This window comes from Onychomys torridus, chromosome 21, assembly GCF_903995425.1.
Source record: "Onychomys torridus chromosome 21, mOncTor1.1, whole genome shotgun sequence".
NCBI lineage: Eukaryota > Metazoa > Chordata > Mammalia > Rodentia > Cricetidae > Onychomys > Onychomys torridus.
The window spans coordinates 22,599,993-22,615,898 of NC_050463.1; the positions used below are offsets into that span (position 1 = coordinate 22,599,993).

Consider the following 15,906-nt stretch of genomic DNA (forward strand, 5'->3'; position numbering starts at 1 on the left):
GAATTCTCCACCGAAACTTGGCTTGCACCTCTCTGGAACTATTGTATTTGTGTCTGTCTTTTCTAGTTAGCTAGATTTCACACTGCATAGTACACTTGTGTGTCAAGTTAGTATAGCCCAGTAAACATTTTCTGAGCAGCTGGTAACATAGCCAGCCTTCTATCATTTTTTACTAGTTTCTGCAAAGCCAACAATATTTAGAGCTTAAGATAACATTATTTAAAGAGTTCCAGTTGTTTAAAATCTCTTTTTATGAAGTAGATGGTTGAGTGGCCTATTTATTGCCTTGGCAGACAACAGATATCTATCTCTTACAGACCCTAAGAGTCACTTCAGAAAGGCCAACTCCATGGCCCCAATTATGCTCAAATGACCTTTGGAGTCATGACCCCTTTTCACTTTCAAATTCAAAGAACAACACATGTGCGCTTCTTTCTAAGTCATAACTGTGGTTGGGCCAATGAAACCCATGTAACTGGATCCACAGAACACTGGTCTCATCAGTTGAGAGTGGTTCAGAATGGTCTCTGTGTGAAAACCATTGGCCAGCAAGCCATGGTACCACCATATAGAAATCACCACTGCACCAAGAACATCCTGGAATCTGTCTGGTTCACCAGCCCAGATGCCTTTAACTTTACTTTCCATCTTACAGCTGAGTCATCAAAGTACACCCAAACTTCCCTCCTAACTGCTGAAGACCAGTCAGGTTGTTGGCAACCAAATAATCTTCTACAATCAAGAATCAGATGTTTTTTTTTTTTTTTTCAATAGCTCCTGGAACAGGCTTTTTACCAGCGAGGCTCTGAGGCAGCTAAGGTGCCTTTGTCTTGTGCTCTGGTCTAAAATTCCTGGTTAGATTTGAGTATGAGAACTTGAGTGAGAAACAGAGCATGTCTTCCCATGAGCCTGAGCTCCCCTGAAATGAAGCCACTCCAAAGATAATTTGGGGGTATAAAGAAAAATGGGTGAAAAATAATCATTTCTGCAATATTTAGAAGGTAGCTAGGGGATTCCATTTATTCCTTGAACAGATACCTGCTGTCTAGTGTTGTCTGTGGGGTGCTAAGCACTATTCTAGGCACTGGGTACTAAGCAATGAAAAGCCCAGAGACTCAGCCCAGAATTCTGCCCTCTGGCTTTAAGGGGAGAACCCCTGCTTCAAAAATTTTCCTTTTATGGATTTTCTTCAATATTATTCATGTTTCAAACATTATTTTGGCATTTTTCTCTAAAGATCACATAAAGAAATTGTTAATTATTCTGTCAGTAAACACTGAAATTAAAAATAAACTCTAGTCCATTTATCATATTGTCTTTCCATACAAAGCAGTCTTCCTTTTTCTCTTTTTTATTAATTAATCAATATTATTATTACTATTAGTATTACCATAAACATCATCACTTCAGGAGATTGAGAGCCAAGACAGGGGTTTGTGCATGATGGGAAACTACTCTTCCAAGGAGCTCCAACCCCAGTTCTGTTCTTTTCTTTGTTTTGACTTCCAGGGACCAGTGTAATAGATTTTCATTTCTATTTCCCTGAACAAGTGAACAAGTAATTTTGTTGTGAAAACCCACATTATCCAAGCCCAGTGAAAAGAAATGGACAAAACCATAAGCACCGCAAGTGTCTTTACCTTGTAGGAGAAAATTCTTTATTTTGTTTAGCCAAGAGAGTAATTCTTTAACTTGGCACAAAAGGATCAGATGAAAACCCGAATTATCCCTTGGGTAAACACTGCTATCTTTCCTGGTCTGGCTCCAGAAGCCATTCTACTGGTGTTGTTACCTGGGACTAAGTGAGTCAGTCACATCAGCATGTGAAAACTAATATAAATAAAAGTTAATGCTTCAATCAATTGTTGTTATATTTTATATTGAGAGAGAGAGAATGTCAAGAAACAGGGCATATGTTTTAAAATCAAACAAACAAACAAAATTCCATCTAGAAGCTCGTTTCCCAACCTAGCCTCTTGATCTATGATACTGGTCTCCTTTATGCTACTAAACACTTTTATACTTTTGATAAGTTATATGTGTGTGTATACATGTGTATGAAAGATACATATATAATATATGTTACATACTAGAAACTCTAGCTTAGCAAAAACTGTATGAAAGTTTTTAGCAGTACTGCATGTGTATATACGTGTGTGTGTGTGTGTGTGTGTGTGTGTGTGTGTGTGTGTGTGTGTGTGTGTGTGTGTGTGTGTGCCTTAGAAACATTCAGACTTTGAAGTTCAACCCAAGTGTCAGATCAAATCAAGTCTCAAGAACCAGAAACTAGTTGGGTTTTCATTTCCTCATCTATAAAATGGAACTGTAATGCTCAACTCACAGGCTTGTTCCCAGGGCCCTGTTAAATGTCTCTCCAAGAAGACATGATTGCCATCTCTGTTTGTGGAGTCTGCCTGACAATTTCTCAAACTTGAATTTCTGAGAAGTTGTATTCTGTGGCCTGTATGACGCCTTATAACCATCTCGCTAATGTTGTTATCCTTGAGTTATAAACCCAGAACATTAGAATGCATGAGAGTAGAGAGAGAAGAAATCCCAGACTCATATGGGGTCTTAGTCAGGGTTTCCACTGCTGTGATGAAACACCATGCCCAAAGAAACTTGGGGAGGAAAGGGTTTCTTTCAGCTTATACTTCCATATTGCTGTTCATCACTGAAGAAGTCAGGACAGGAACTCAAACAGGCCAGGAACCTGGAGATGGGAGCTGATGCAGAAGCCATGGAGAGGTACTGCTTACAGGCTTGCTTTCATGGCTTTGCTCAGCCTGCTTGCTTATAGAACCCAGGACCACCAGCCCAGAGGCAGGCTGGACCCTCCCACATCATCCACTGATTTAAAAAATGCCTTTACAGAGGGAACTTATGGCATCAGTCTCTCAACTTAGGTTGCCCCCTTTCAGAAGACTCTAGCTTGTGTCATGAAACTAGCCATGACACCCCGATAATCATAAGAACAGGAAGCTTGCTCATTTCTAGGGTACAAAGACCTGCCCCTTTTACTCCCGAAGAGGTAGAGTTAATACCCGCCATACCTCAGCGGCCTAATTCAGCACTTCCCCTTTGTGAGCAGTTGTTTGCAAGACAGACATGTGCAAGCCTAACTCCATGGGAAAGGAGGTGGAGGCAGCAAACGACAGCAGACCATTTCAGACAAGACCAAGAGATAATAAACGGCAAATGCCACGAGAATATGTGTACAATGTGTGTGTATCTATATGCATGCATTATGTAATGTGCAGAGTTTGAATAAATGGAAACTGTAAAAATCTTACATCGATCAGAAGTGCACTTCACCAACTGACCACTTAAAAATAATAAGCTCTCTTTGTAGAATTATTCTATACAATACACCTACGACTGCCACTAAAACCATACTCATAATTTCAAGCCTCGTTTCCGTGAACTCAGCCTAAATCCCTACTGAGTAGTTATCTAGTTTTGCTTTTCCAAATAGGAAAAAAAAAAGTGGTGGCGGATCCACATGCCAAACCACTCCTCGTTCCAATTACTCTTGCCTGGTCATGGGCTCTGTTCCCAAAGCTTTTCTCCTTGGGAGTCTACTGCATCTTCAGGGTCCATCTAGAGCAGGAGTTCTCAACCTGTGGGTCGTGCATCAGGTATTTACATGATGATGGTTCATAAGGTAGCAAAGTTACAGTGGCGAAGGAGCAACGAGAATAACTTTATGGTTTGGGGGGTCACACAACATGAGGAACTGTATCAAAGGGTTGCAGCATTAGGAAGTTGAGAACCAGTGGTACAGAGGAATGCCTTTAAAGATATGATCCATCTTTGTTTGGGTTCTCCTAGAGGGGACGCTTTTGGCTTATGACAAAACAGCTGAATGATGTCCAGGAAGAGAGCACAGGAGCCCATCCATCATTTGGCCCTTTGGAAAGCCAGTCAGTCACAAGAGCGACACCCACTTGTCCTGTGTTCTGCCTTTGTTCTCTTCCTTTTGCTGTCTTAGAAAGTGTGGTCACAAACAGACATGTTGGGAACCTGCAAATCTTCCTCAGTGTTCCCGGCAGCTGAGGGCTTTGGTAGAGGTGTCTTTGATGGGGAGGCTCTCAATAAATACCTCCTCCATTGTCTCCACTGAACTGTTTGGCTCTAAAACTTCTCCTATTACTCTTGCAGAAGTCATTGCCTGGCACAGGTCCAAATGTGTTTACCATTTGGCAACAACAGTTTCCACATAAATAAATAGATGAGAGAGAGAGAGAGAGAGAGAGAGAGAGAGAGAGAGAGAGAAACAATTCAGGCTTTTAGCATAACACTACAGTTGGATGAGAAGTTACAGAATTATCATCCAAACACAAACTTTCCTATTTCTTCTCTTCTATATCCTTTCCCTCCTGTTAGGACTAAAAGGAAAATGTTAGTTTTTGTGTTCTATTTTGTTTCAGTTGGGGGGACTAGCTGATTTATTATCACACTGCAACCTAATCAAGCCCGAAACTGTCTTGGATTCTGGCACAACTGCCAACAAAAGGCAAATCCGTGGTTTCGTTATACTGTTTTAAAGGGGCACAAACTGGAAATTAGTGAAAGCATATTCTTACAGGAAGCACCTCCACTGCCATGGTAGAATTTGTGCTAAATCACCGGCTGTCACTTTAGATAAGGATAGGGTAAGGGTCAGCCCAGGTTCTCTGAGACTTACTGGGGACCACGGATACAAGAGGGTGGTTAGACAGGATGTCTGCCTCTTTGGGGCTCATACTGAGTCAGAGATCAAGGTCCTCTTGCAGTCAGTGTTTGAATGCTTTTAATGACTACCTCTGTTGCCAGGCAGGACAGCCCACATGCGATCCTTTCTTATGTTCCTGGCTATTGGATCCTACATTTTCCCCCAGGAGTTTTTTTTTTTTTTCTTCTTTTGCCACGAGGCAAACTTGAGCCGAGAACAGTGTGCAAAAGAAAGAAGCATCAGCCCGATGAAGCGTAGTCATCAGTGAGACAAAGGTCTCCAGAGAGTGAAGTCTTTTAGGTGCAATTTCTATGCCAAATCATGGGTAATAATAACAGTAATGGTCTGTATAAACCTGGGTCCATGAACAAATGTACTTGTGCAAACTTTGAAACCCAGCATCCTTGCGTCTCTAAGTATTATGCAGGCTCCCAGTAAGAGGCTCAACATCTTGAGTAGCAAGGGAGATAGAGGCAGGGCTGTAAGTCCCTTGAGCATGAAAAGAGATTTGATCCAACACACTCGTTCTTTTTATTAAGGGTTGAATCGAGGCTGAAAAACCTGATTACTGGAGCTTATCCCGGATAAGACATCACTCCCTGCTACTACCCCAGTTTTAAGGATTTCCAGAACATTTGGCTCTCAGAGTTAGGTATATTTCCCAGCATGCCGCTGAATTGGATAAGGAATATGAATGTACTAGAAAGGTTGGCAGGTCAGAAAAAGTGACATTTTATTGCCTTTCATTGTTTTGCTTCTATAATAGAGAGACAGCCAACACTGATGGAGCCATTTCTGCCACAAAAGAGTCTTCTGGTGGCACTTAATTGAAAGGACAGGAACCAGGAGCTAATCCTGTTATAACACTTACGTGGATGGATAAACAGACTGCTCTGAGTTGCCAATTGTGAATAGTGGATTAGGACAAATCCAGAAGTTCTTTATTCCACCTCAAATTCAAATGAAGACAAAGCTCCTCGGAGCACCAGGATAGGCAGTCACATCCTTAGGATCAAGGAGCATTTACCTGTGACAGCATCATCCGCTGCTTCAAGCTGACAGACATTCCCTGAATAATGGGTGTTGTGATAACCCCGATCGATCTCCGCTTCACTTCTTTAAAAAGAAATCAGTTTTAAGTAATGGGTCTTTGTTTTCCAGAATTTGTCAAAGCTTCCTTTTGGAAGTTGTCTGAAGGGAGCTGAGTTTCTGAACTTATTCCAAAGTGAGCTTTCTCTATTGGGAAGGTAGTCCCCTCCTTAAAGTGTTTTTTTTTTTTTTTTTTTTTTTCATTTAAATTCTTGAGGTTTTGAGAATTTCAAACATGAGTATACATGGTAGTTATGTAATTCCCAACCCGTCCTTCCCCCCTCCTATTTCTCTTGCATTTGCCCCCCAACACAACATTCTCTTGAATTCAGTGTGTGGGGGGGGGGGGTGCGTGTGCATGTGCGTGCGTGTGTGCGTGCGTGCGTGCGTGCGTGCGTGTGTGTGTGTGTGTGTGTGTGTGCGCGCGCGCGTGCGTGTGTGTGTATGTGTGTGTGCGCGCGTGTGTGTGTGTGTGTGTGTGTGTGTGTGTGTGTGTGTCACACAAAACCTATGGAATCTATTCAGTGATGCCCATATGCACATGTGTTTGGGGGTGACCACTTAGGATAGAAAATCTAAAGAACATGTCCCTGGAGAGAACTGATTCTCCTTTCTTTGGCAGCCATTGTCTTCCCCTGGCTTTACATCTAGGGACCTAGTTCACAGCGTGACTTTTTAACAAATGCTGGCTGGGACTCCAAAGTTGCCAGACAGGGTTCACAGGGCTTGGCTGCTGTGACTCGCCACTTTGTAGTTATTCTTGGCAAGGGGCCTGCCTGCATAGAGTTGGCTTATGAGACATTCTCCTGTTTGTGTGGCCCTCTTTAGTTAGACACCGAGCATGCTGATCAACACTGATGCCTTTTTTTTTTTTTTTTTTTTTTTTTTTTTTTTTTTTTTTTTACTTCTCACTGCCCTTTCCAGATGTTGCGTAAAAGGCAAAACGATTCCATTTTCTCATTCCAGCCCTGCCACCCAAAACACATTTCTCAGTCTCCCTTTTTTCCACAGGACCACAGAAAATGTCTTGCAGAAGGTATTGTTTGAAAAGACTAAGGCTTTTCTCTTCCCATCCCTGGGGATAGGACTGTGCTGGTAAAGCCCAGAGGGCTCGACTTGTTAATGAGTGGAATGATGAATGCTGAAGTACAAGGAGGAGCCAGCTGGATTCTAGGAGCTGGTCTGTAAGGGAGATGAGAATTCAGATCAGTAAAGATGCTCAGAGAAATCGCTATGTGGCAATTGATTGATTATGCCTGAGAGAATTATATATATAGTTTTGTTTTGTTTTGTTTTTTTTGTTTTTGTTTTTGTTTTTGTTTCCTGACAGGGTTTCTTTATGTAACAGCCCTATCTGTCCTGGAACTCACTCTGTAGCCCAGGCTGACCTTGAACTCACAGAGATCCGCCTGCCTCTGCCTGCCGAAGTGCTGGGATTAAAGGCGTGTGCCACCACTGTCCAGCAAGCAATGATTTTTTTTTTAATGCATCTCTGCTTTTATATTAATCGTTCCTCCCATCCAGAGCACCTTTGCTTGGCTATTCTTTCAAAGTCCTCATAGATATCATTCAAGTTATCACAGGAACCTTGCCTAAATTGTTGGTCTGGAAGCTGTCATCAGTTTACACCTATATTTATCTCTGTCACAGAGAATCACATAGACTCCTGAATGCAGGGGTAGATCACTTGGTTCAGCATCCCAGTGTCTATATAACCTTGTGCATTCCAATGAAAGAAATAACCAATTGAGTTCATTAAGAACTGTGGTGTCCCAGGTAGTGTGCTTCGCAGCATTTCATAATTAAAGGCAAGTGTGATATTTGTATATTTTGACCACCAGCTTCTTCTTTACATCAAGATAGAACATTTATCTACAAGTACAATATGTACTTACATGAAAATTTTCCTATGAGATTTTACAGAAATGGATTTTTGTGATTTTTTTTCTCCCATGTCACAGATGTTTTATCCTGTGACTATGAATGGTGAAATTATATCTCAGGACATTTAAGGAAGGGAAATAACCTTCCATTTTCTAATGTCTATTTCCTCAAGTTTTATTATCATTGGTCAGATTCTCTCAGAATGGCAGACATTCGTATATTTCAGTCATTGACATCATCAGTGTCCATATCTGATATGTTAGTCACTTAAATCAATGCCTCTGTCTGCTTTTGTAGTCACAGGTAATCTATAAATTATGACCACTATCGAAAAGGTAAAACATTTACATTTTTTCACTGTTCTAATGTCACTATTCAACGTTACAAGCATTCTTCTCCACAGCTTATAATTCAGAAATTCCTTCCTTAAAACAATAGGCCTCAGGCATTATCATATTGTCACATGGTGTCCTAAATGTAGTTACCATTTTACATGAATTCTAATCTTAAGAATCACAATCCTACCATTTACAAATACATTTTTGCCCTCACAAGAGTTCTACGATGCCATTGGTTTAACTGTTTTGTGGGTAAGACAACAGAGGAAGGACATGACAGTGTGGGAGAATTAAATGATACAACTGAAAACTACGTTTAAAAATGCTCAAAATGGCCGGGCGGCAGTGGCGCACGCCTTTAATCCCAGCACTCGGGAGGCAGAGGCAGATGGATCTCTGTGAGTTCGAGGCCAGCCTGGTCTACAGAGTGAGTTCCAGGACAGGCACCAAAACTACACAGCGAAACCTTGTCTGGGGTGAGGGAGGGATAAAAGTGCTCAAAATGGAAGCTCAAAAAGCTGTAAACACTTAGGGTAGTCTCCACTTTCGCTCCACCTCGGAGATACATTAGTGAAAAAAATAAAATACCAACAGAATGTCTTTTGTCGCAGTAACCCACCTGACTGTGCATGCCAACTCACTTCCCGAGGCTGAGGTAATGATTTCTTTCCCTAAGAGGATAGCAAGGCCTTTCCAGTGCACACCTGCTAAGAGCTATGTCAAGCCCCATCAATCACAGAATCAAATAAAGCACTTCCAAAATGATGTTCATGCACAATAAAAGTTGGCTGCTTCTCGCTAAAGGGTTCTCTCTGAGTCTCCAATAACAACATATGGGAACTGCCCCCACGGAATTTCAGAGTTCATATTGTCCATTGATACTAAATGAACCACTTTGTATACTAAAGAATTTCCTTTCTTATATCCTGGCTTGTGTAAATTTTTCTCAGTTTCTGGCATCTACTTTTTCTATGTGAGGGCCCTTTTCTATTTTATCAGCATTTGAATACGTTACTTGTTTTATAAAGCTTGAACTGTAAGTAGTAAGTCGTTACTAAAGTGCCCTGTGGCCACCTGGAATGCCACAGGACCACCATATCCATCAAAGATCTAGCTGAAGGATAAGCTGTCTAAATGAGAATGGTATTAATAACAGTCCCTCGAGGATCAGCTCTCGGACTCTCTGTGACTTTGGGCACAAAAAAGCAACAGCTGTAAACCACCCATAAGCAGCTGTGGACCACACATTTCAAACCGTTGGCATCAACGGGGAAACAGTTTTGATTCTGAAAATTACAGACTTGAACCAGGGCTTCGGCCTTGTAAAATAATCAAGCTGTCACATCTTTAAAAGTCTGAGATCAAATTTTCAGATTCCGTGAATCTGGAGTAAGCGTCAAGACCCGAAGCAACTGGTATTTAAGCAACTGTGCTCTGAGGAGAAAACATTTGAAGTAAGTCATTAAAATTTTCTAAAGCAGTGAAAGTTGAATATTAATTAAATTTTTATACTTTTTTTTTAAAGCGTTTATATGTCAAGTGTGAGGAGGGATCTGGCACTGTAAAATAGGAATAAGACATGAAGAAGGAAAAGAAAGGATTGGGCATGGTGCCACGTGTCCAGATGCCTCACCAGTGTGTGCTGCCCCCCAGGAGAGAAGGCAGAGACTGGAAGGCATTGCCTTTGCCTCCAGCTCTCTGACACTTGCGCAAATCGCTTTTCCCACATTTGCATCAGTTCTTTGTTTTCAAGTGTGGGAGTGAACACTATGCAGACTCTCTCCTCCCTGTCATGCCTAGCTCATGCTCTCCTTCCCAACAACACAAGGGAAATGATAAAGCTATTGCAAGCAGGAGCCACCGACACACATTGCCGAGGCTAGAGCCGGTGACTCAATAAACATGTTTATTTTCACAATAAACTGTGACCCCCGTCCCCAACCCTGTGAGTTGTCTGGACTGATCCAAGCTCTGTCATGGAAACCAAGATGTGTGTCACCTGGCCTTTCTGGTTTCCTTTCCTGCAAAACTGGAATGCTAACATCTTTACCTCATGAAGTTGGTGCTTGAGTTAAATACATGAATTAAAATTGAGCATGCTTGTCCTTATATGTGGTCACTGTCTCCATCATGGCACTTAGTTTTTGTTTTTGTAGTCATGTGATAAGTCTTCTGGATTTTGCTACATCCATTTTTTTTTTTTTGTAGTGTTATCATATGTCATCTGCTGTGTTAAATGCTTTACCTTACTTTATCCAAATTCTATGACAATCTGATATGGTATCTACTATTAACACCTCTATTTTATTTTTTTTCTTTTGATTGAAAATAGATTCTTTTCTCACATAATCTATCCTGATTATGGCTTCCCCTCCCTCTACTCCTCCCAGTTCCTCTTCACCTCCCTCCTATCTGAACCCATTCTCTTCTTTCTATCTCTCATTAGAAAAGCACAGGCTTCTAAGAGATCATAATGAAATATAAAACAAAATAAATTACAGTAAGATAAAGCAAGAACTACCACATCAAAGTTGCACAAGACAGACCAATAGAAGGAGAAGAGCCCAAGAGAAGGCCCAAGAATCAGAGACCCACTGGTTCACACACTCAGGAGTTCCATGAAAACACTAACCTGGAAGCCGTACTATAAATGCAAAGGACCTGGTGCAGATCTGTGCATGCTCCTTTAGTCTCTGTGAGTTCATCTGAGCTTTGCTGACACTCCTTTAAACGTGAGAAAGTTGGGTCAGCAAGAAGGCTCAGCAGGTAAAGGCACTGGTCACCAAGCCTGACTACCTGAGTTTGATCCCCGGGACCCACATAGTCAGAGGAGAGAAATGACTCCTATGAACTTTTTGTTCACCTACATGTCTGTACCATGGTATATTCATACTCATACCCGCGCGCGCGCGCGCGCGCACACACACACACACACACACACACACACACACACACACGGACATACAGCACACATTCACACAATAAATAAACGTAGTATGAGAAGACTAGGGAACAGAGGGTGTAAGTAGCCTACCACAGTGACAGAACTAGCATGTGGCAGACCTACTCTGTTGTCTTGTTTATGAGCACAAACCCTGCATTTTTATGTTACCTGCATCTTCTTCTGTCCTTGCACCTGTTTATTATATCTACACATGACATTGCTTTTTAGCTGCCTGACTTTAGTCTGTGGTGCAGAGTTCTCATTGTCTCCTATTTAAGCTTTCTAACTGAGGCCACTTGATCATGACAGACTTTCTAAGCAGGAGCACCACAAAAGGTCATGTTTTCTCCCATAAAAAGTAAAGCATCATCAATGACTCCTGGGACATAAATCATCTGAACCACAGATAATGCCAACTATAGATCTTAGAGAGCAGAAAAATAAAATATTCCCACAGCCTGGAATAAAAACGTCACTGAAAAGAATGGCCTATTTAAAGGACGTCTCCAAAGATTAAACAAGTCATCACACTAAGACAAAGCAGAGTGCTTGCCCTTGTCCTCCACTGTCCCTGGATGTGTGCCACTCACTTTGATGGCCTTGATGTGTGTAGAAACCACTCGACTTCTTCAATGGCTGAGTTTGCTCTTAAAAGCCTTGGTTGCCACAAAGAAGGGAGAGCGTAGACATCTGTCTTCTGTTAACACAGGGAACAGATTCTTTTCTAAAGTATTAGAAATGCTCCCAAACCTGGTTAGGGTTCTTGATTTCACCCATTGTTCTCACTAAGCCTTTAAGATGTGACTGGGAACATCATCTCTGCTGTTTTCCTCAGTTACCACATCCTGAGACAGCTCAACCAACTTCCCTTGGAAACATGTCTTTAGGGAACATGTGGTCACAAGAGCCTTCCGCGAAAAAATCGGCTGACTCTCATGGTTCTCGGTCTTGTCTTCTTGCCTGGCTGCCTTCAGAGCAGGTGAGAGAACACGGAGTGCATTTGAGCTGTCAAACTTCTCAGATTATTTTTGCCAAGCTTGGCATTCAAAAGTCATCTCCTGGCAAAATGCTCTTAGACCAGACAATTTCACGTCTTTGACTTTTTACACCTAGCTTTGTAGATCGTTTGAAAAGTTGGAATAGAAACATCCTTGGTGTTAACAAGTCTTTCAGGGAGTCTAACCACATTCTGCTGCATATGAGGAATTTACTGGGGTGGGGGGGGGTGGTGTCTGCAGTTCTTGAACCTCCAGGAGAAATCTATCACTCGTTCCCCAACCCTCATGGCCCGACCTTCATTCATGCAGGCTGACGTCACCAAACTTTGACTCATGAAAAGGCAACTGCCTTCATTGATTATCTCTCTTCCAACAAAGCACCTTTCACACAGTTATCCCATGTGCGATCCTCACAGCAGCCCTTCTATGTAGATTAGATAAGGGTCGTCTTCTTCACTTTGGAGCCAGGGGGGTTCAAGCTGCAGAAGACAATGGGTTATTCGAGGTACACGAAGCCCAACCACATGGAAAATGCCACAAACCAGACAGTCTGGCTTTCAATCCAGAGTTCCTTTCAAACAACCTGCTGCTGAAGAAGACCGGAGAGTCTACTTCGAGCATGACACAGTCTGTTGTTTTGGGGATTAGCCTTAAGTTGTTGTTTTTCTCTACAGACACAGGGTGGTTCATTTGCAAAAGCTAATATGTACTTGATTAAGGTCTGAGCGACATTAATAAGTGCTTCCACTTTGATGCTTTCTCGGTAGTGGTAGAAGTGAAATGACGGTTTCATAGTCTGTGTGTGACTTCTGGGAAACACTCTGTGCTGGTATAATTTCATATCTGGCTGCGGTTTCTATTTAAGGCTATGCAAGAAAAAAGCCAGAAGCCTTTGACCTTTGTTCATTACAGGAAGACCTTCTGGTGAGCTGCTTTCCATTTGTATTAATCCAGTTTTATATAGAATCATTCAGTTTTTGTATTTGTTGGCTCTTTTTTGATAGGAAACATTTTGTTTATTTATTTTTATACCAACTTTTTAAATGAAAATAACAATAATCCCTAATTTGGTTACTTAGAGCACAAATGGGAACCCGTTCATGCCTTACTTAATCTTTTGCAATACTCTATTAATTAACATATAGGCCCAATAGTTAATCAGGAAGGTTACTTAAGTACACGTACAAATCTTCACTTCCTTCAACACACACAGATAACTTTTCCAAGATCCTTATTTTTCAGACAGCCATATTCCATGCCATTTTACCTTGTTGTATATGGAAAGTCTTACTGGCCTTGGACAATCTAGTCTTGCAATTGCTTGCTAAGTTAATCCAAAGAACTGTGTTTTTATTTATACAGGAGCAAGTTTAGACTAATCCATATAAATAAAGCCACAAATATAAGATCCCATGCTCACACTTCATTGGTTGAAATCCCTTCATCAAGGCGGCAAGCAGCTGTGAAGGTAGCAGCCCCCAGTATCTTCTCTTCTATTTATATACATCTTGCTATCATCTTCTCTCTACTTTATTAAATCAAAGAAATGATCAAGGGTTGGGGATTTAGCTCAGTGGTAGAGTGCTTGCCTAGCAAGCACAAGGCCCTGGGTTCAATCCTCAGCTCCGAAAAGAAAAAAGAAATGATCAAGTGTGCCTTAGTGGCCTAAGCATGGTGCACTGTCATCTTTATAAACAGGCTGAGAGACTGTTATTATGGGAGCTTTTGTTTGGTTTGGTTTGGGTTTTTTTTTAGACAGGGTTTCTCTGTGTAGTTTTAGTGACTGTCCTGGATCTTGTTCTGTAGAACAGGCTGGCCTCGAACTCACAGAGATCAGCCTGCCTCTGCCTCCTGAATGTTGGGATTAAAGGCGTGCGCCACCGCTGCCCGGCATCATTCATCTTTTTGCACAAGCACTAACATACAACAACAGTGAGAGGCACAGAGCACCCCAATGACCCCCAAACCCCAGAAACAGAGTATCCTCCTCACGGTCTGCCTGGTCTAGACAAAAGACCAGTGAACTAACTCAGGGAAGGAAAGATGGAAATGGCATATTATCTGTGTTTCCTCTTTCTCTTCTTTGTTATGCAAATGAATGACTTGGAAAATAACTTTGAACTTAACTGCGTTCTGGGACACTGAGCCAAGAAAGTCGAAAAGTGCAAACCCATCTAGTATTGCCATGGTGTTATTGAATCACCTTATTTGGGTAATTACTGATTACTGAGTCTCAGTTTCAAAGTACAGAGAGGTATGAATTTCAATATTAAAAGACCTCATTATAGCTGATAAATAGCATCTAATTCTAGACTACATGTAACGAGCTTTCACAACTTTCATATGGCTAATACTTTAAATAGAGTTCCTGGCATCAAGTTTTTTTCCTCCAAACTAACACACAGGACAAGGATTGTGTGTTCTGTGTAGTTTTGTTTTATCCATACATAGAAAGCATGTCCTTAGTCTTCTGATCAATTAAGAACATTTGGAATACATGCGTTCTTCCACATATCACCCAAACTAACTATGCATGGTGCATATTTTGGTATATAAAGAGCTGAGTCAGGGTTCCAGATGTGGGGAAGAAGAGAATGAGGTCAGACTTGAAATTAGCCCTGGCTAGTTTAGAATCATTTAATTAGCTTATGCTCACTAAGTGAAAGATGCAGTATTATAGCGCCATTATGAACCGGAAGTGAAAACTTCCTGGGACCTGGGAATGGGTGTCTGCTCTGACTCACCAATGACGAGCCCATAACCTTCCAGATATGTGTGCGAGGGTCTGCAGAGCTGCCGTGCGTGACATGCCCAGGCCTCACAGCACAATCTCTGCGTTGTGGCGCCATACCTTCTTCTCTTGACTCTTTTGTTACTGAAATACTACTTTTGCCTAAGGACCGCTCTTCATTTGTGTGTTTGTTTTGTGGTGGTTGTTGCTGTGTGGTTTTGAGGTTTGTTGCTTTGCAAGAGGCTCTTCTCTCTTAGTAAATGAGTTCCTATAAAAAAAGAAGAAAGAGGGTCTGGAGAGATGACTCAGCAGTCAAAGGTGTTGATTGTTCTTCCAGAAGACCCATGTTCTTTCCCAGGATCTGTGTCCAGTGACTCACTACTGCCCATGACTCCAGCTCCCAAAAGATCTGATATTCTCAGCACCAGCCTGAGAGAGAGAGAGAGAGAGAGAGAGAGAGAGAGAGAGAGAGAGAGAGAAATATAAAAGAAATATAAAATAAATTGTTTACAAAAAAGATTGGGAGCAATCACAAAAGCGTTGGGATAGAAGCACACAGAGGGAGGAACAAGACCCAAGGATCAAGCTCGCTTAGCAGACTGGAGGAACAACCAAGAGGCAGTGTGTCCACAGCACAGTGGCTCTGGGGAGAGGAGGGACCTCTGTCTCCTATGTGGACCTCGTGGCACCACTGTGGGTCATGAAGATTAGAAAAGTTCAGCCTATCATGGGCAAATTCAAAATATCAGAGCATTAAAAAAAAATGAGTTCTCGAATTTTCTTCATCAATAGAGTAGTAGCGATTTGGCATTTCTGTACCTTCTTATGCCTCAGGGGCAGTACAGTGCCAGCTCAACCACTACTGACTATTATAAGCAGTTTCTGTAGTTTTCCACTCCTACTAGGTATTTAGATGATTTTGATTAATTTTTGAGTTTTACTGGTCTGCCACACATATCAAAAGGCAAAGGATGAAAACTATGCCACGCATCCTCTATGTCACATGCCCTGGAAACTGAAGTTTCCATCTTTTTTTTTTTTTTTTTACAGTCTTAGTGCTATAAAAACTAAAACCATCAGAGTGACCCATGAGTGGCACTCTGTTGGACTGCACCGATATGGAAATGTCGCTGAGCAAATGGCCCAGTCCTGGCCTGAGCCTCCATACTCAGTTATAGTCAGTAGCTTTCTCCCAGAAGATCTCACTG

At 41.7% G+C, this 15,906-nt stretch overlaps 1 protein-coding gene across 1 annotated transcript in view; it reads left to right on the forward strand.

Moving 5' to 3' along the window:
* Slc8a1 (solute carrier family 8 member A1) overlaps positions 1–15,906 on the forward strand; it is a 310,778-nt gene that overhangs the window by 149,662 nt on the left and 145,210 nt on the right. The window lies entirely within an intron of this gene.